The sequence below is a fragment of the Equus przewalskii genome, chromosome 1 (genome assembly GCF_037783145.1).
Source record: "Equus przewalskii isolate Varuska chromosome 1, EquPr2, whole genome shotgun sequence".
Taxonomy (NCBI): Eukaryota; Metazoa; Chordata; class Mammalia; order Perissodactyla; family Equidae; genus Equus; species Equus przewalskii.
In genome coordinates, this window is record NC_091831.1 from 60,602,835 (window position 1) to 60,623,727 (window position 20,893).

General features: G+C 36.7%; 1 protein-coding gene across 4 annotated transcripts in view; it reads right to left on the minus strand.

Moving 5' to 3' along the window:
- The window catches only part of MICU1 (mitochondrial calcium uptake 1), a 280,401-nt gene extending 262,278 nt beyond the window's left edge, over positions 1-18,123 (minus strand). For 2 of the 4 annotated variants that reach the window (XM_070565467.1, XM_070565458.1), the window contains exon 1: positions 17,929-18,123. The gene's annotated coding sequence lies outside the window, so the exon portion shown is untranslated. The remainder of the gene's footprint in view (positions 1-17,928) is intronic. The other 2 variants (XM_070565477.1, XM_070565487.1) reach the window with 2 other exon arrangements.
- Between the last annotated feature and the right edge of the window lie 2,770 nt (positions 18,124-20,893).

The following is a 20,893-nucleotide window of genomic DNA, read 5'->3' on the forward strand; positions in this document are numbered from 1 at the left end:
ATGGATTTGAGATCTCACCAAAGAAGATACACAGATGGCAAATAAACATACGAAAAGATGCTCCACATCAAGTCATCAGGGATATGCAATACAACCATAATATACACCTATTACAATGGCCAAAACCTGGAACACTGACAACACCAAATGCTGAAGAGGATATGGAGCAACAGGAACTCTCATTCATTGTTGATAGGAATATATGAGGGTACAATCACTTTGGAAAACAGTTTGGTGGTTCCTTACAAAACTAAATATACTCTTACCATGTGATCCAGCAATTGCACTCCTCGGTATCTACCCAAAGGAGCTGAAAACTTATATCCACATAAAAACCTGCATGTGGCTGTTTACAGCAGCTTTATTCATAATTGCTAAAACCTGGAATCAACCAAGATGTCCTTCTGTAGGTGAATGGATTAATAAAATGTGGTACATCCAGACAATGGAATATTCTTCAGCACTAAAAAGAAATGAGCTATCAACTCATTAAAAGACATGAGGGAGGGGCCAGCTCCGTGGCCGAGTGGTTAAGTTCACGTGCTCCGCCGCGGCGGCCCAGGGTTCGGATCCTGGGCGCGGACATGGCACCACTCCTCAGGCCACGTTGAGGCGGTGTCCCACATCCCACAGCTAGAAGGACCGGCAACTAAGATATACAACTGTGTATCAGGGGGGTTTGGGAAATAAAGCAGAGAAAAAAAAAAAGATTGGCAACAGTTGTTAGCCCAGGTGCCAATCCTTTAAAAAAAAAGGGAAGATTGGCAACAGTTGTTAGCCTAGGTGCCAATCTTTAAAAAAACAAAAAAAAAGACATGAGGGAACTTTAAATGCATATTACTAAGCAAAAGAAGCCAATCTGAAAAGGCCACATGTTGTTAATTCCAACTATGTATACAACATTCTGAAAGAGCGAAAACTATGGAGACAGTAAAAAGATTAGAAGTTGCCAAGGGTTGGGGCAGCAGGAGGGATAAATACGTGGGGCACAGACATTTTCAGGGCAGTAAAAACACTTTGTATGATACCATAATGATGGATACACTTGTCCAAATCCATAGAACACACACCACCAAAAGTGAACCATAATGTAAACTATGGACTTGGGGCGATTATGAATTTGTTAGTAGGTTTATCAAGTTTAACAAATGTGCTACTCCCATGGGGGATGTTAATAATGGTGGAGGCTATGCATGTGTAAGGGCAGAGAGTATATGGGAAATCTCTTTAACCTTCCCCTAAATTTTCCTGTGAACATAAAACAGCTCTAAAAAAATAAAGTCTTTTAAAAAAATTCATATAGAATCCCAAGGGACCCCAAATAGCCAAAACAATCTTGAAAAAGAAGAACAAAGTTGGAGGAATCCCATTTCCTGATTTCAAAACTTACTACAAAGCTACAGCAATCAAAGCAGGGTGGTGTTGGAATAAAAACAGACATATAGTCCAATGGAATAGAATAGAGCGCCCAGAAGTAAACCTTCATATACATGGTCAATTAATTTTCAGCAAAGGTGCCAAGACCATTCCATGGGAAAAGGACTTCTTTTCAACAATGGTGCTGGGAAAACTGTATGTCCACATGCAAAAGAATGAAGTTGGACTCTTACCTTACACCATATACAAAAATTAACTCAAAATTGACCATAGACTTAAAGATAAGAGTTCAAACTATAAAACTCAGAAGAAAACATAGCGGAAATCTTTATGACATTAGACTTGGCAATGACTTCTTGAACAACAAAAGCACAAGCAACAAAAGAAAAAACAAACTGACTTTATCAAAACAAAAATCTTTTGTGCATCAAAAGACAGTATCAAGAGAATAAAAAGACAACCCACAGAAGGGGAGAAAAATATCAGCAAACCATATATCTGATAAGGAATTAATATCCAAAATACATAAAGAATTCCCACATCTCAACATAAAAATATAATTTAAAAATAGGCAAAGGACTTGAATAGACATTTCTCCAAAGAAAATACACAAATGGCCAATAAGTGTGTGAAAAGCTGCTCAACATCATAAGTCATTACAGAAAGGCAAAGCAAAACAATGAGATACCACTTCACACCCATTTGCATGGCTATTGTCAAAAGAGAAAAAGCACTTCTCAGGCCTTTAAGATTTTCAAGCTAGAACTCAAATATGTAATACACTGGAATGATAACAATGTATCAGACAAATAATATGTTTATCATATTTAGTCCTAAAGTTCTTAAATGTTAACTTCCATAACAGCTTAAAAGAATGTTAGTCTGATACCAGACATGTGCACTAGATATAGACGGAAAGATCTCCAAGAAGAACCATTTATTTCTGATTTGACAAGGAGGAAAAGGAGCTTCTATGAGTAAGAGAGAGTGGGAAAAATGCCCTGGAGATGTATATGTGTGTGTGTGTGTGTGTGTGTGTGTGTGTGTGTTTTATTTTCTCCCACCCCAACAACGAAGCACTCCGATAGTAGTGCAGAGGAACCAGCAGCTGGGAAGGCATCTAAAATCAGAAGGGAAAAATTCTCTCTGACCAGGGGAACTGTGCTCTAAGAACACCGGGAGATCTCTTTTGATTCTTTTCTATCCTCTGGTCACTAGACACAGGAGGCTGATGTAGTCAAATTATGTGACAGAGTAGGGAAAGGAAAATTCCAGGTCTGAGTCAAAAGAAGGTAAGTGCTTGGGAGTAAGTGTTGGGGATATAACAGAGAAGAGAAGCTCAATAAAGTGAAACCATAAGGTTCAGTATGAGCTTCTGAGCTCACTTCCAAGGTGCACATGTGTGGATCCTACCCTAAGCAGTATAACAAAGGATTTGTGAACTAAAATATACAGTTGACCACCACCACAGTCTAAGACTGGCCACTGTGCAGTGCACACAAGGGACAAATCTGGATAGTACTGCAAGGGCTATGAAAACTGAACTGACACTAGAACCACAACCAACAAGGTGGGTCAAAATTTGTGCCCTGAACCTAAGTCAACTGACTGCTAAAGCAAAAAAACCCTCCAATATTCTTCATAGGATTTAAACAAGATCTGTTGTGTTGAAACATGATATTCTCAGAGAATTCTTTGCCTGCAGACCTGCTCTAAAAAACTACTAAAACTTCTTCAAATGGAAAAAAAAATACTGGAGGGAAAGTTGGAAATTCAGGAAGGAGGGGAGAGCAATAGAAAACGACTTTCATCTTTTCTGAGAGGTTTGCTACAGTTCTTATCTTTGTTCCTTTGTATCTAATAAGTCATCTTTCCTCAGAGTGCTTGCTACTTGGTGTGTGCTAGCTTGGTAGCGATGGGTTCTCTGTTGTCCCGGTGCAGCCACAATTTTCAGCAGAGCCCTTGTGTCACCACCAGCTCTTGTGCCTGGGGTTTTCCCAGGGGCCCTGTCTCTCCTCAGTTGTAGACTTCTGATGATCTGGGCTTCTGAGAGTTTCCTGCCTCTCCCACAGAGGCTTAGGATTTATTTTCCTTTTCCCCTCCTCTAGACTCAATGGATTTTCACCTATGCTCTGAGGTGACAAAGTTTGCTATCCTTCCCCCTGGCTTAGAGCTTTTGTTATTTAGGGGAAAAGGGTCTGAAATGAGCTTTTTGCTTTTCTCATTGTGGCAGATGCTCCCCTACTATAGGCTGAATTCTCGGGAAGGGCTTTCTCTGTCTCCTGCTCTTCCCTGATCTTATTGGTAAGCTTCTGGTTGAGATCAATTGAGAAGAGCCTGTGGGTGTGAATTTTCCTTGTGTCTATGGTTTCTAGAGATTCTATACTCTAACTCAAAGTTGGTCTTTAGCAATTTATAAAAAATTCTAGCTGAATTTTAGTTAATTATCCTAGAGAAATGAAAACATGTTCACAGAAAAACCTGTAAATGAATGTTCACAGCAGTTCTATTCATAAACAAATAAGCACATAAAAAGGCGTTCTGGGGCCGGCCCGGCCGCGCAGCAGTTAAGTTCGTACATTCTGCTTTGGCAGCCCGAGGTTTTCCCGTTCGGATCCCCAGTGCAGACATGGCACTGTTGACAAACCAGGCTGTGGTAGGTATGTCCCACATATATATATGTAGGTAGGTCCCACATATAAAGTAGAGGAAGATGGTCACAGATGTTGGCTCAGGGCCAATCTTCCTCAGCAAAAAGAGGAGGATTGGCAGCAGATGTTAGCTCAGGGCTGATCTTCCTCAAAAAAAAACAAGGTGTTCAACATCATTAGCCATTAGCAAAACGCAAATTAAAACCACAGTGAGATACCACTACATACCTATTTGTCTAAAAGAAAAATTACTGACAATACTAAGTGCAGCAAGAATGTAAAACAAGTGAAACTTTCATACATTGCTGGTAGGAATGCAAAATGGTACAGCCACTCTGGAACAGTTTGACATCTTCTCATAAAGGTTAACATATATTTACCATATGACCCAACAATCCACTCCTGACTATTTACCCTACAGAAATGAAAACTTATCTTCACATAAAATCTGTTTTCATGAATGTTTACAGAAGCTCTATTTATAACTGCTGAAAACTAGAAACAATTCAAATGTGTTTCAACAGGTGAATGGATAAACTGTGGTATACCCATGCAATGGAATACAACCACAATAAAAGGAATAAACTCAATACATGCAACAACTTGGATGAATCCCAAAGGAATTACACTGAGTGAAAAAAGCCAGTCTCAAAGTTACATATTATATATTTCCATTCATATATTCTTGAAAAGAAAAAACTAGTAGCGGAGAACTTATCAATGGTTGTCAAGGAACAGAGGTGGAAGAGGGTGTGACTATAAAAGGATAGCATGAGCGTGTTTGAGAACTCTTTTGTAATCTGTGGTGGTATTAAAATGAATCTATATTATTAAAATTCATGTATAAAATTTCATAGAACTGTACACCAAAAGAAAAACAGTCACTTTTATTGTATGATAATTTTAAAGCAGTTTAAAAAGCCAGGTTATATACTCTATGATTCCATTCATATGACATTGCAGAAAAGACAAAATCATAGCAACAGAAAACAGATTAATGGTTGCCAGGGTTTGGGGGTGAAGGGAAGAAGCTGACTACAAAGGAGCATAAGCCAATCTCTGGGGGTAAAAGAACTGCTCTATATCTTGACTGTAGCTGTGAATACATGACTATGTTTATCAATACTTAGAGCATAAAAAAATGGGTAAATTTTATTGTAAGTAAACTATATACTTCAATAACCCTCAATACAATTGCTTTTAAAAAATACTTGTGGGGGGCCAGCCCCGTGGCCGAGTGGTTAAGTCCACGCGCTGTGCTGTGGCAGCCCAGGGTTTCGCCAGTTCGGATCCTGGGCGTGGACATGGCACTGCTCTTCACACCACGTTGAGGCAGTGTCCCACATGACACAACTAGAAGGACGTGCAACTAAGATATACAACTATGTACTAGGGAGATTTGGGGGAATAAAGCAGGAAAAAAAAAAAGATTGGCAACAGTTGTCAGCTCAGGCGCCAATCTTAAAAAAAAAAAAACTTGTGGGATGCACTATTTAAAAGAAAATGCTTAGCTCTAAATGCACTTACTAGAAAAGAAAGAACAAAATAAATTAAAGATGCATCTCAACAAAATAAAAATTTTTAAAATAGAAAGAAGAAAAAGCAGAAAGATAAAGGACCCCGGAATAAGTCTAATAAAAGATGTGCAAAAATTTATAGAGACAATTACAAGACTTTATTGAAAGACTTCTTTAAAGGAGACCTAAATAAGTATAGAGATATACCATGTAAATAAACTGAAAAACAAAATTCTGTAAAGATGGCAATTCTCCTCCAAACTAAACTACAAAATCAATGCAATCCCAATGAAAATCCCAATGGGATTTTAGTGAACCTTGACAAACTGACCCTGAAATGAATACAAAAGTACAAAGGGCCAAGAAAAGCCAAGACATGCTTGAAAAAGTGCCCAAAAAAAAACCAGGTAGGAGAACCTGCTTTAACATTAAAACTCATTACAAATCTTAGCACTTACGACAACGTGGTATTGGCACAGAGAACAAATAAAACAATGGAAAATATTTAAAAGCCCCAAGGCAGATCCACATAAATACAGATATTTCATGTATGACAGAGGTGGGATAGCAAATCAGTAGGAAAAGGAAGACTTCTCAATAAACGGAGCTAGGACATCAAGTATGCATAAGGAAAGAATTAAAATGGACTCACAATATACAAATATGAACTGTAAGTGGATTAAACACTTTGGTGTAAAAGGAAAAATGCAAAGCTTTTAGATGATGATATAAGAGAACGTTTTTATGACATCGCAGTAGGAAAAGATGTCTCAAAAAATTAAATATAAAAGACTGATAAGGTATATTATACTAAGAGTGACCATAAAAAAAAACATAAAAGGCATCAAAAGGTACTACAAAGAAAGTGAAAAGTCCAGAGAGGGACAAAATAGTTGCTATTCATATAACTGTCAAAGGACTAACAGCCAGACAATATTAATAGTTCTTAGGAAAGAAAGAAAAAATAAAAGGGAAAAATGAACAAAAGAGAAATCCAAATGGCTATTAAACATTTGAAAATATGTTCAACAGTATTCTCAAGATATACAAATTAAGAAAAAAAATTTTTAAACATCTCCAAAGGAGTGAGTCTGGGATTTCTTTTTTCTGCTTTTTTCTCCCCAAATCCCCCCAGTACACAGTTGTATATTTTAGTTGTGGGTCTGAAATTTTTATTAAATACCATTTCACAGCTTACAGACGTAAAATTAAAAAGTCCAATAATACTACATATTAGCAAAGATGTAGAGCAATGGCAACTCTCATACTTGATGCTGCAAGTATAAACTCGCTCAATCACTTTAGAAACACTTGATATTATCTTGACAAATTGAAGACGTGACTACCTTTAACTCTGCAATTTTACTGTAGAAAAATTCAAACAGTCTAAGAGATATGTACAGGAATGTTCATACCAACATTTTCTGTAATAATCAAAAAACTAGTAACACCCCAAATGTCCAACGAGAGTCAAATGGATAAAATTATAGTATATTCACATAATGGAATTCTATATGGTAAGAAAAACAAAGTACACTGTACACAACAAAGATAAATCTTACAAACATAATGCTGAATAAAAGAAGCAAGACACAAAAGAAAACAAACACCTGTATTCAATTTTTATGAATTAAAAAAGATGATATTAAACCATACTGTTTAGGAATATTAAAAAATAGAAAACCAAGAAATGCATAATCATAAAAGTCATAATAGGGTTATCTCTGAAGGAAAGGAGAGAATTGTGATAGGAACATAATACATGGCAGTGGGGGTGGAAGAGTCTCAGGGGCTGGCAATGTCCTAATTCCTAATCTGGATAACAAATAAACACGGATTCACTTTATAATTATTCATTAAAGTGTACCTTTACTTTTATACATTTTGCTTCAAGATAAAACATTTTTAAAAAAGAAGATAGCGAATTACAAAATTAATTTTATGAATATTTACATCCCCCCCAAGTGCTTTACAAGTAACACACGGTAAGTCTCACAAATATAATGCTGAGTGAAGATGCAAATCATAAAAGAATATGTATGGTTAGACTTCATCTATATAAAGTTCAAAAACAAGAAAACTAATTGTTTAGTGATACACATAATCATGATTATCATCAAAATGCCAGACAGTAATCTCCCGAGCAGAAGAGAACTGTGATCAGGAAGGAGCACATGGGGAACTTAGGGGTGATAAAAACGTCCTTTTTTGGCTTGGTTGATTGTTACCTACATGGTTTACTTCTGTAACTATTCTTTGAAGTATACATACATGTTTCATGTAGTCTTCTTTATATATGCTATGTATACATGATGAAATTCTTTTTTATATTTTAGTTGAAATACAATATTATGCTAGTTTTAGGTGTATAACATAGCGATTCAACATTTATATACATTATGAAATGATCACCACAATAAGTCTAGTAACCATTTGTCACCATATAAAGTTATTACAGTATTACTGACTCTATTCCCTATGCTGCATATTATATCCCTGCAACTTATTTTATTACTGGAAGTTTGTACTTCTTAATCCTCTTCACCTATTTTGCCCAACTCCCCTCACCCTCCTCCCTTATGGCAACTACCAGTTTGTTCTCTGTATCTATGAGTCTGTCTCCGTTTTGTGTCGCTTATTTGTTTTGTTTTTTAGATTCCATATATAAATGAAATAATATGATATTTGTCTTTTTCTGTCTGACTTATTTCACTTAGCATAATATCTTCTAGGTCCATCCATGTTGTTGCAAATGGCAAGATTACATTGTTTCTGGTGGCTGAGTAATATTCCATTGTATATATATATATACACCACATCTTCTTTATCCACTCATCTATTGATGGACACTTACGCTGCTTCCATATCTTGTCTATTGTAAATAATGCTGCAATGAACATAAGAGTACATATATCTTTTCAAATTACTGTTTTTGTTTTCTTCAGGTAAATACCCAGAAGTGAAATTGCTGGATTGTATGGTAGTCCTATTTTTAATTTTTTGAGGAACCACCATACTGTTTTCCATAGTGGCTGCACCAATTTGCATTCCCACCAACTGTGCACAAGGGTTTCCTTTTCTCCACATCCTTGTCAACATTTGTTATTTGTCGTCTTTTTGATGATAGGCATTCTGACCAGTGTGAGGTGAGATCCCATTGTGGTTTTGGTTTGTATTTCTATGATGATTAGTTTTGTTGAATATCTTTTCATGTGTCTGTTGACCATCTGTATGTCTTCTTCGGAAGAACGTCTATTCAGGTCCTGTGCCCATTTTTTAATCAGATTTTTTTTTTTTTTTTGCTATTGAGTTCTATAAGTTCTTTATATATTTTGGATATTAACCGCTTATCAGATATATCATCAAATATCTTTTCCCATTCAGTAGGTTGCCTATTCGCTTTGTTGGTTTCCTTTGCTGTGCAAAAGCGTTTTAGTTTGATGTAGTCTCATTTGTTTATTTTTGCTTTTATTGTCCTTGCCTGAGGAGATCAATCCAGAAAAATATTGCTAAGACTGATGTCAAAGAGTTTACTGCCTATGCTGTCTTCTAGGAGTTTTACAGTTTCAGGTCTCACATTTAAGTCTTTAATCCATTTGAGTTTATTTTTGTATTATAGTTTAAGAAAGTGGTTCCGTTTTCCCAACACCACTTATTGAAGAGACTCTCTTTTCACCATTGTATATTCTTGACTCCTTTGGTGTAGATTAATTGACCATATAAGCAGGGGTTGATTTCTTGGCTATTTATTCTGTTCCACTGATCTACGTGTCTGTTTTTGTGCCAGTACCATACTGTTTTGAATCCTATAGCTTTGTAGTATAGTTTGAAATCAGGGAGAGTAATAACTCCAGCTTTGTTCTATCTTTGGCAAAATTCATTTTTAATGACACCCAACCATTCAAAAAACTGTTAATAGGTTGAGTGAATCTAATCACACAACAGAACAAACCTAAATGACCTATGTAAACCTACAGCCATATCCTCATTTGTAATTTGCTAATTAGCTAATTTATTCATTGCTAAGCCTGTTTGCTTTGTCCATAAAGCTTTAACATGGGAACGTATAGCAAAAGTACTGGCTGACGAAGCCCAACTCTACAAAAGTCTGAGAATGACCCTAGGAAGAGTAAATTTTTTTAAAAATAAGGAAAATGTAAAACATTAACCAACAATAATACATTATATGCACCATAGAACACACAGTTAGAATACTTTATGGGCTTCCCTATTAAATTAAAAGCTCTAAATCCTACTGTGATATAGCTATATGTGAAGATGGAATGAAGGAATCAATATTTAATAAGAGTCACCTTGCATTTGCAGAGAACTCTATATTTTATAAGTGGTCCAATGAATACTCTTTGATTTACACTATAATCAATTTCCAGACATGGAAAAGGGGGCACCTATATTAAAATGTATTAACAATTCCATGTCAGAACTCAACTCCTTGACATGTTACTCAGAGTCTCATTCAGCAGCAAAGACTTGATTTGTACTACAGGCCAATCTATAATAATAATATATATTTCTGCTAAAGGAAGTCTCTTTCTACATAAATAACAATTTCAATGGAATTTTTTTTTAGAGTTCACAGCAACAGATATCTTTACATATACCCTTTTATAACAATCTGTCTATATTTATGTTCTCTCTAGAAAGGATCCTGCTAGGTTGACAGCAGTATAAGATATTTCACAGGTTATCTTCCTGTCTTTTTTACCTTTACTCCAACTTCTACTTACTCAGGTACTTTTTTTTTTCTAAGACTTTCCCTTGCTTACTTGAAGATATTGTTTTAAACTTTAGGATTTAGCTACAGAAAAATTAGAACATCACAAATTAAAGTTCTACTGAGCGTGTAGATAAGTTTGTACTGTTGTTGTATATTTCGTTTTGTTTTAATAAACCATGGCCCAGCAAGCTAAGTGTCTTACTCAAGGTAATCTAGTTAATTAATTAATTAGACCTTACTAACTTGTTCTCTTACTGGCCATTAATTTTGAAGTCAGTCAGGCCTATGCTTGATTCCTGACTTGGCAATTTTGTGCTTCCGTAAAAAAGGGATAGTAACACTTGCTGCAAATGATTGAGGAGGATTAAATGAGACAATGCTTGTAAAAAGCTGAGCACAGTGCCTAACACACAGTAAAGTATGAATAAATGTTTGTTTGGAAGGTAATATCTATTATGTAATATAAATCTCACTGAAAGGGTGCATAAATATATAACATTTAAATATCTTCCTTTTAATGTAAACATTTAATTAAAATGCAAAGTAAGACTCTAATAATAAACTTACCTATTATCTATCCTTGCTATTCTAATCAAGGAAACAGACATTTTTGTTCCTTTTCTTCTAACCTAAATATCATTTCGAATCCATGGAATCACTTTGTCGTTTCTAAGAAACGTTGTATTTTGACTCAAAAACTATCTAGTCCAACAAGAAAAAAAAAAAAACCCAATTCAAAAGTAGGCAAAGGACTTGAACAGACATGTCTCCAAGGAAGATATACAAATGGTCAATGAGCACATGAAAAGATGCTCAACATTACTAGTCATGCCTGCAAACTCCAGCTGCCTTGGCCTCCCCAGACTCTCCCAAATCAGGGAGATCACTGTGTTCTGCCTGGGTTCCCCTCCCTGCTCTGCAGCGGGGAAACTCTCTTTAGGCAGCAAGCCAAAGCAGAGTTCACTTCATTTGTTTCCCATCTCTCAGGGATCACCCTTCTTTGCTGCGTTATGTCCAAAATCTAGGAAACCACTATTTCATATATTTCGTCTGTCTTTTTAGCTGTTTCAGGCAGGAGGGTAAATATGGTCTCCGTTATTCCTTCTTGACCAGAAATGGAAGATAAGACCAATTTTTCTGTCCCTTTTATTCCTCACTGTCTTTGCGAATTATTTTAAAGCAACTCTCAGACATTGTATCATTTCACTGCTATTTATTTTGGCATGTCTCTCCAAAAATATGGACTTTCTTTCCATAATCATGTCACTTGTACCCTTTATAAATTTAACAATAATTCCTTGGTATGATCTAATACCCAGTCCATATTCCAATTTCCCCAACTTTCTCAAAAGAAACTTTTTTCTTTTAAACTGGTTATTCAAATTCTCTTTAACGCTAGCATTTAACAAACACTACACTCTGTCAGGGGTACTATGCTAAATGCTTGATATCCATTACCTTATTTAATCCTCAACAATCCTTGAGGTAAGTATGATTATTACTCCTATTTTACTGAGAAGGACGTCAAAGCTTAACACTTTAAGAAATGTGCCTAAGGTTATAACCAGTAGATGGCAGAGGAACGTCTCTCTAATCCCAAAGCTATTGCTCTTAACCATTATGCTTCATTATCTTGGGAATTATTAGGATAGAAAGTCAGATGATATCAATACTGAAGTTGAAAATCAAAATCTGAAACTACTTAACTCAAATGCTATCACAGATCAAAACCTGAGAAAATTAGCAATACTGCTTTATTTGAAATATATTACAATAGACTCCACTTGATAATTCTTAAAAATACAATTTCCAAATCTAAAAGCAAGTTTTATTTGAACAAGCAAGGGAACATGATTGAAATGAAAATTGACTATCATCTGAAACTAGAGAATGTAGATTCAAGTGTATTTATAATGTTCTACAACAGCTGTGTCAAATAGAACACGTTGTGGTGATAGAAGTGTTTTATATCTGCACTGTTCAATACAGAAACCACTAGCCATATGTGGCTGTCGAGCACCTGAAATGTGTCTAGTGAAACTGATAAACTGAATTTTTAACTTTAATTAGCATAAATTTAAGTTGTAATTATCAATTCACTGTCTCCACCACTGTGAGCTCCTTGATGAATGGAATATGTTTTCCTCTCTCTCCAGTGCCTTGGTACATATTAGACAGATAAAACATGTTTATTGATTCCTGGTCAAATGTGTGGATGGAATTTTCTAGACGTGTCCAAGTAAGTTCTCTAAATGCATCAGACTGATAAAGGTTACAGAGTACAGGCTTAATATATTGGATTATATCCTATTTCTATTCTTATTTTTAAAGCAGATGAAAAATCTTAATGACTCATTTGTTCACCAGAAATGTTCTGAGCTTGTACATATGACGTGCACTCTGTTGAGGGCTCAGGGTATGACGACGAATTAAGATGTGTTTCTGGTATCAAGAATCACTCACTCTCATACGAAATACATACAATTGATCCACAAAATAAGAATGTTTTTTTAAGGTAAAAATAATTATAATAGGGGCCGGCCTTGGGGCCAAGTTGTTAAGTTCGCACGTTCTGCTTCAGCAGCCCAGGGTTTTGCTGGTTTGGATCCTGGGCACGGACATGGCACAGCTCATCAGGCCATGGTGAGGTGGCGTCCCACATGCCACAACTAGAAGGACCCACAACTAAAAATGTACAACTATGTACTGGGTGCATTTGGGGAGAAAAAGCAGAAAAAAATAAAAGATTGGCAACAGTTGTTAGCTCAGGTGCCAATCTTAAAAAAATAAAAAAAAAATATTATTATAGGAACCACCAAGGAAAATAGCCACCTGAAGGTGGAGGGAAGTTTTACAAATTGAAGAATGACTCATTAATCTAGTTTAAAGATGAATGGTAGCTCACCAGTTGGAAGATGGCAGGATGGTGGAGAGGCATTCCAAGTACAATAAACAGCCTATGCAAAGGCATAAAGACACAGAAAGGTATGGCTTGTAGTGGGGGCAAAAAGTAGTTCACTATGACTGGAACATGGGGGAAGGAATAAAAAGGGAAGGTAAAGACTTAAGAGCTAAACCAGAAAGACCTATTAGAGCTAGATTCTCACGCCCTTTAAACACTATGCTATAGACTGCTCACTTAATCCTACTAGGATAGTAGACAAGAAAAGCTATGATGTTTATTTTTTAAAAAGAAAAAAATAGCTTGCCGATTTAATTTCAATACTCAATGAACTCTAAAAAGCAAAATCTAAATTATAAGTAGTGCTTATAAATAGACACCAAGTAACTGTCCAACTCTGAACAAGCAATGTTATTAGGATAGGCACTTTAAGTTTTAAATGACCAGCATTAAATCACTTTGAAGAGAAATGTAAACATTATTTGTATACCTGACATGAATGATGAGGAAATGTTTCACTGAAGTTTCAATTTTCTCATAGTTAGTAAAACCCATCTTAAATTTATTATTAGTTAGCCTAGGGATTGTCCACAATTTGCAAAAACTGACTGCTCTGTTTGGGGAAAAAAATTAATCCATTTCTAGTTGTTTCTTTTTTCATAAACAGGGCTAAAACACCTGTCCTCTCAATGTGGCAATATTTAACTTCCCAATGCCAGATCATTGATTATATTTAACATCAACCACTTCTCACAGTTATTCAATTACACAGTTGCCTTTTTTGGGTTTTCAAGCAACATTCTAAACTCTTCTCTCTTCCACTTGCAGGTGTCCAGCATATCACATTCTCAAAACAGCACTTTGTCACAGGAGTATTACCCTAAACGTATCCTTAAAAATAAAGACAAATCTACTTTTATCATTCTGCCTATTACCAAAAGTCAATATAAATTTCTGAGCTAAAATTCCAAGGTGCTCAACGCCTAGCTCCCCTTGTATAGAGAAGGAGCATGCTATCTTCCACTTAATATTAAACTTTATTGAGCTCAGAGTTTGTGTACAATTCTCTCAATATATTCCCCCAGGGTGCCAGCTATCATACTTGGATTAGGCAATCTTCAAATACTTGAGCTGTTCACTAACAATCATGTAGTTTAAACAAAGTTTTCTAGTTTATTGCTATATATGCAACATGGAATTTAAAAACCTGCTAAAATCAAGACAAACTGAATGAAGAACAATCTAGTTAACTCCTCATACACCTACATATTTTAAACTTCCCAGGGCTAAACATTCTGAAATTTGAAAAATAAAATCGTTTTAGACATTGTTCTTTGTTCTTGTTATTATTAGAAATTACACTTAATGAGAACCTATTACATCCCAGACACTTGGAATACATTAATTAAATTAATCCTCACAAGACCTCTATGAGATAGGTATTATCACTTCTATTTCACAAATGGAATAAACTCAAGTTCAGAGAGATTAAGTAACTTGCCCAACTTCAAGAAGTGATGGAGTCGGGTTTTAGAATTAGATCTATTTAAACTAAAGCCGATGCCACCAATGTTAGCAATTAAAGTTCAAATGTCCACTGAATTGAACCACTAACATTTCTTTTAAACGAAAACAAGACAGTGGGGGTAACCAATATGTTGCTTCAATTATATTTTCTCTTCAAATATAACGAACCATCAGAATAATCCATAAAGATATAAAACCAGACACTAATGTTAACTATAATTTTAAAGTTAACACCCAGTGAGAGCAGTTAGCAATAATTACAGTGATTTTTTTTTTCATACAATGCTCACAATGAAGTGATTTCTACACTAATAGATTTTGAAACATGGAATAATTAAAGGAATCAAGCATTAATCATATTGATTACATACACTTAAACACTTAAAACATTTTTATTTACTATTTATAAACTGTACACAGTAATAAAAATATTTATCAATAATCAATTTTAACCAACTGGCCAAATATTCAATATATTTAAAGTTAGAAAGGCTGACTACTCCAGAGTACAGGTACTATATATGTAGTTACAGTATAAATATATGCACTCAAAGAGTTTAAATTTCAAGTTCTCTAAGATAATAAAATAAACATGAAAAAAGGAAAAATCAACATACAAACTGTAAAACAATTTATATTGGGGAAGGAAAGCAAGTTCTCTTAAGAAAACAAATACATGTAAAATTATTTTAGTGAACATCTGTTGTTTTTACCTGTCCAGCAACCCTTCTCCCTTCTCCAGGAAATGACTCTTGAATTTTCCTTTAGGAACTATATGTCACCTACCCTTAATTCATGTGTTTGAAACTGTCTCCCTCTAGGCCCCACTCCAGGGTGGGAAGGAGATCCAATCCTGGCCACGCAAAGCATTCCATCACTCTGGCCACAGAGATTGCCTCTAGGATGGGCAATGACCCAAGTCAGTCCAACGAGATTCCCATACAGTAGTTTGCTGGAATCATAAACAAAGGGAAGCTCTCTTCTGGGGTTTCTAAGGTTATAGGATGTAAGCCTAGTGCTATTAGTACCATCTTTCCCAGGGAGTCTGACTCCAGACTCTAACTTTTCCACACTGATTTCCAAATATGCAGTGGTAACTAGTGGTTACCTGGTGGCAGGGAAAAAGATAAATTAGGAATTCGACTTTCAATGTTATATTTTCTATAATGTTTCCATTTTTCAAAAATAAGTATGTATTGCTTTGATAATAGAAAATAAAAAACATAAAAAATACTGCCCCTGTGTTTTCTTCTCAAATATGCTCAGATACCAATATTTAATGTCTTAAAAGTATTAACAATTTTCTCATAATTTATGAAAGCAAGTACAACATCTATTTAAAAAGAATAAACTTTTTCCCTGAGCACAAAATCAAGTGATTTTCGCTTAGAGTGGGGAAAAAAAGTTGTGAGTAAACTTTTTTAAAAAATTGGTTCTCTTTTAAAAAGGGATATGTTAAACAACTCTATAAGGAAAAAATTATTAACGTTCAATAACTGTTGCAGCCACTATAAAAACTGCTCGAGTTAAAACTAAAGATTAAACTTGGCCAAATTAGGTTAATAACTTTATCAACTACTTTAGTTCTATAATTCTGAATAAGATCCAAAGGGTAGTTAAATCTTTCAGTAATGAATTATTTTATATAACATTGCAGTATGAGAGAAATTATATACCATTGCTTTATTCTGAAATATAGGAAAGTCAGTCTCAAGATGCACCCCTTGGGAATATAAAAAGTCTACTGAATATAGTAAATGTTCTATAGATTATAAAGGAAGATAGCAATATACACTTTTTTTCTCTTGCTTCTATTTGCTTTTATTAGTTTCTATCACTCTTTCCCTCTCTCCAGGCACAAAACCCACTCCTGAATCTTTGCTTTTTGTTAGTATTATTTTGTGTTTTATAATCCGCAATAAAGACTCTTAGAAGGTGTTAATGACACTTTCTTGACATAATTAGGGGCCATAGTGATGTTCTTAAGTGGAAGAGAGAATCACCTATCAAGGATGATGATAATGAGTAACTGGAGGCAAAACTACCTTCTCATGGACAAGTGGCAGTAGGTTCTAAAAAGTTTTTAGGATAAAGCAATATTCAGTAAGTTCATTACCTTGTGCAACACCAGAAAGAGAGCGGGTTGGTCATCCCAGGCCAACACCTATGTCTCAAGATGCTGACATTTTATTAATTTGTCATATGGTTTAATGAAACCTAAACTCTCCTACTGCTATCAAGCCCAAACTGTTTCACTTTATCTGCAAACTCCTTTTTTTCTACTGCTAGATCACTTGCACATGTGACCCAAAGGGATGCTTTAACTTAAAAAAAGGTATATCAGAGAAGCCACCCCAAAAACTGTGACGGACACATCTATCTGTAAATAACAGAAAGAAAATAGGCCTTTCCAGGTACCACAGGTAGAATAAAACATTTTACTCTAGCCCTTTAGCTATAAAATGGTTATACTGCTTATATTTACAAATACCTACAATACTTTTTAGGCAACTGAAAGGGAAGGAAAAGAAACCATAAATCATAAGATGACAGAGATGGCAACTTAAAGAACAGTCTGTTTCTTCTCCCAATATTCACATAGAGTCAATAACACCCGGCTCGTTCTCAAGGCATCGTATGGCAAGCCAGGATGGAATGAGAGAATGAGAACAAGAAGGCGCTGGAAAAGATAAAAACTGAACAGTCCAAGAAGCCTGCACTTTGCTTTGCTCCTCCGGGTCCCCAGTGATTTTCCACTTCTTCTTTCGTTTCAATGATTATACTTCTCCCCATCAGAGATCTAGCTGTAAACTCCACTAGCCACTTCCAACCACATCCACAAAGCCCAGGGAAACCAGGAAAGTCTACTCGTGTATCCTTGGTCGCCCGTAAGGAGAGGGACGTTGGCGCCCAAGTGAACCCTGCGGCTGGGAACTCGGCATTGGGAGAAGTTCTCCAGGGCCAGGGAAAAGGGACGGAGTGAGGTGAAGGAAAGCGGAGGACGGGAAGTAGACAGGACTAAGAACTCCTCTCAAACCCCTGAGCTGAGAGCATCAGGGAAGACAGCTGTCCCTCCAGACCTGAGAAATCGCCGGAGCCCAGAGCAGACAAACGGCCAGCCGCAGAGCTCAGGTCCCTAAAGCTATTTCACGCCTCGTTCCCTTTCGACCTCCCTAACTTGGTATCTCCTCAGACGACTCAGAGTCCAGGACTCACCCGTCCACGCTCGAGCTTCAGCCGCTTCTGAGCCAAAACCGCCCACCTCTCACAACCATAGAGACGAAAAAACAGCAGAGACAGCCTCCACCTCCACAGCCCACCCTCACGTGACTCTCCCAGCCGCTGGGCCTGTCGGGATTGTGGCGAAATGCGTGTGGGAGGGGCAGGGAGGAAAAGGAGTGGGGCGGGGCCAAGAAAGCAACCTGCCCCGCCCCCGGCCTCGGGTCCGCCCCCTCCGTGTTTAGGCGGGAAAGTCGGAGGGCTCTCAGAAACTCTTGGGCTTTTCCTCTGGTGCCCCTCCCCACGACACACTCCCAACGGGTATAGGAGCCTGTTAGGAGGTTTATTGTGCCTACTGCCGCCTCATTGGTACCCGTTTACGTGCTGGCTAAGTAAAAAAGAATGAGTGAAAAGAAAACTGGACCACAGTGAGTTGGAAATTGTTGCTTTCGAACTGCGTTTAGGTTTAGGCTTCTGGTGAAATTTCCCTCTTTCCTGACCTTGAAGCTTCTTTGAGTTTAGAAACTTCACCACTTCCTCTACTCAGTGAGTTTTTCAACGTTCTCTTTGCAAACTGATACTATTGGAGAGTTTAATCCCTAAGATATTAAGAACGTATTTTTCTCCAAAGATGTTGCTCTCAGAAGTGGGGATAGAGAAAGATCGTCTCTCCTGCTATGGAAATAAAATGAAAATATTTTGATTAGGATACCAGAGAACTTTCAAATAGAAATTTCCCCTTCAGGAATTTCCTTAGCAGAGCTGTTGAAAAGGCTACACCCGTGAAAACAAAAGGAGGCAGACAGAACTATCACTGGGTTCGATTGTGAAGCAAGCAAAACAACTATTCTCTCCATTTCTTCTGAGGACCCTCCCTCCCCACTAATCTAAGAGCAACAGATTGTGTTTATGCCACGTTGCTAGCGCTTCACATACAACCCAGTATTTGTTTCTAACCCCTCTGTGGGATGGATACCGTTTTTATTCCATTGCAGGTGGGGAGGCAGGCTAAGCCCCTTAAAGTAGCGCAGTAAATTCTGGAGCTGGAAGACAGAGCTAATCAGGAAGACACCAAGGTCTGGACTCTTAAGCAATGTTCTTCAGTCTGTGCTCCCCTGGATCTCCCTGCCACGGGAGTTAGGATTCTTTGCCGATTTGCTTCTCTGCTGTCAAAGTGTGCCTTTTCTGTGACTCTTTCCATTTAGAGCCTGTTGTCTATTAAATGAGAAATCTGATAAAGCAATCCTTCCCCATTTATTAGTAGGCACTTAGCATAGTCTCCTTCCCAGGCAGCATGTCCATGAGCTCTGATAACGGGAATTTCGAGTTGTGTTATAGGTTGCCACGGAACACTTTGGACCCTCATAGAACTTTATTTTTTTCTTAAAGATTGGCACCTAACCTAACAACTGTTGCCAATCTTTTTTTTTTTTCCTGCCTTTTCTCCCAAAATCCCCCCAGTACATAGTTGTAGATCCTTCTGGTTGTGCTATGTGGGAGGCCGCCCCAGCGTGGACTGGTGAGCGGCTCCATGTCCGCGCCCAGGATCCGAGCCGGCAAAACTCTGGGCTGGTGATGCGGAAGGCGGGAACTTAACCACTCGGCCACCGGGCCAGCCCCTTATAGAACTTTAAATAGTAGCTAAGTCACCTGTTTCTCAGAACACAAAAAAAAGAAAGTTAAATCATCGATACACAAGTGTTGAACAAAAATCAATTTTTGAGAATTGGTGAAGTTCAATCTTGGTTATAGGCAATATTTGTCCATATAAAACTAAATAACCAGTTGAGCTAATTATTAAATAGCATGTGAAAACATAAATCACTGATTCTCAAACCTTTTGATCTCCGGACCTTTTTATACTCTTAAAAATTATTGAGGACTACAAACAACTTTTGTTTGTGTGTGTTATACCTATCAATACCTACCATATTAGAAATTAAAACTGAAATTTTTTTGTTTAGTCATTTAAAAAACCCCAGTATCTGTTGACATAAATAACATATTTTTATGGATAATAACTATATTTCCCCCCAAAATAGAAAAGCAGCCTGGTTTTACATTCTTGTAAATTTCTTTAATGTCCAGCTTATTGGAGACAGCTGATTCTCATATCTTTTCTTCATTGATCTGTTTCAGTATCACACATCATGTGATAACTGGAACACTCCACCATACACTCAGAAAATGAAACTGATAAAGGCAAATAACAGCTTATTATTATTAGGAAAAATGTTTTGACCTTATAGATCACCAGAAAATTTTCAGGAACCCCCTTGAGTCCTTGGACCACACTTTCAGAAGCACTATTTTAAACCAAACAAATGTTAGCTACTAATGTATTTTTTGTCTAACCATTTTGGAATCAAGTAGAACATTTAGTGGGAAGAGGAACAAGATAGAGACAATTTACAGACTGGATCAGTCTTATAAATGTGAGTATTCTTTCCTGATTTTTCATAAGCATAGAGTAAGTCAGCAGAATTCAGGGTCATAACTGTACACAAGAACATTCTGCACTGAAAATTGGCCCACCAATGCAATATTGTCTTTCAGACTGCTGTGGAAGGTGGTTCCTGCCATGTGAATATATGATATCACTAAAGTGGGTTTGTATCCCCTTCACAAGCTAATACTAAGACCCCAATAAAATTTGAAGTCAGAATTCTTTTCATAAGCATGTGTTAAATGCCTACTGCATGCAAGTCTCATAATAGGTGCTAGGCTTATAAAAATTTATAAGCACAGTTCCTGCCCTTGGGCAACTTATATATAATGAGACACACTCTAGTATAAGTGTATTTTTTGCCATGTTCAATAGTTCCCAAGTCAGTTTGATGATCAAATGTCTCAGAATTATCTAGGGAGAATTTAAAAATACAGATTTCTGGATCATGACATATGCTGTTTAACCAGAGTGGTGCTCAGGAATTTAGACTTATATTTATTTTATTTTATTTAT